We start from the raw sequence: 1,169 nt of genomic DNA on the forward strand, positions 1-1,169 counted from the left end.
CTCATTACTTGTATAAAATTACATATAAAGTATGTAATGTTTGTACAAATATTAATTGAAAATTTTTAAGGTTATAATATACAACTCAATAAAGAATAACCTTAAAAATAAAACCTTTTTATACTATGCTATCTAATGAAAAACTTATTAAAGTATTTAACGTTAGAATGTAAAAGAATTGTACGTTAGATAACGTTAGAAATAAAATCAATAAATAGTTTAATACGATACGCGTTTGTTAGATCTTAACTCGTTGATGGCCGGAGGGGGAATGGAGATCACTCTGTGTATATCTCCTAGAAGTATCGAATGCTCAGTGCTCGGTGCTCGGCTGTTTTCGTTTTGTTTCGGTTGTCTTTCTTTACATCGAGAAATTCCTGGAAATATACACACCAAGTCATAATTGCCTATAGGCCGAATGTTTTGTTTTCTTATATTCTCTCTCTCTCTCTCTTACTCTCGTTCTTACTCTTTCTATATAGGTTAAAAAAAGAATAACGCTTACCTCGATAAATATGAAGATAAAAAAGAGTAAACACAATTGTTTGACTGAATATATATATTTCTGCTGGACACTCCCAATGCATGGAAACCTAGAAAAGTAAAAAAAAATAAAATTACATTAATACAATATAAAGAAAAGTGTATGTGTATGAGCAACCTATACTTATGTATATATGCCTGTATGTGTATGTATGTGATCAAAATCAAATTTAACATGAAATACGATCCTTGAATACATAATAATGAAAAATAATTAATTAGAGAATCATTAGAGATAGTAGTTAGTATCAATACTATGAAAAAAAGCTGGAAATTAAAAAATAATATTATTAAGTAACATTGGTTAGGTTTGGCGCGAAACTGAGATACATCGATGATTATATCTTCCGTATTTTTTAATATTTCGTTTTGAAAACACTCAYRTATGAAAATCTTGTGTGTAGCTATCGTTTGATATATAATAGGAAGGTGTAAAATACTTTTCAATTACCTGAATTAAAAKAGAAGATGCAGTACGTTGTCACATATGCACTTGAGAGATTTTTAATACGATGGTTGCCGCTGCAGCGTGGTAGCGCTGCAATGCCTTATAGCTCTGATGACGTCACATGGTGTCATGGCTGCTTGATAATTTTGCATTTTTTCCATCTATTATAGAAAAATAT

The sequence above is a fragment of the Polistes canadensis genome, unplaced genomic scaffold (genome assembly GCF_001313835.1).
Source record: "Polistes canadensis isolate GaletaPanama2010 unplaced genomic scaffold, ASM131383v1 scaffold_10, whole genome shotgun sequence".
NCBI classification, from domain to species: Eukaryota; Metazoa; Arthropoda; class Insecta; order Hymenoptera; family Vespidae; genus Polistes; species Polistes canadensis.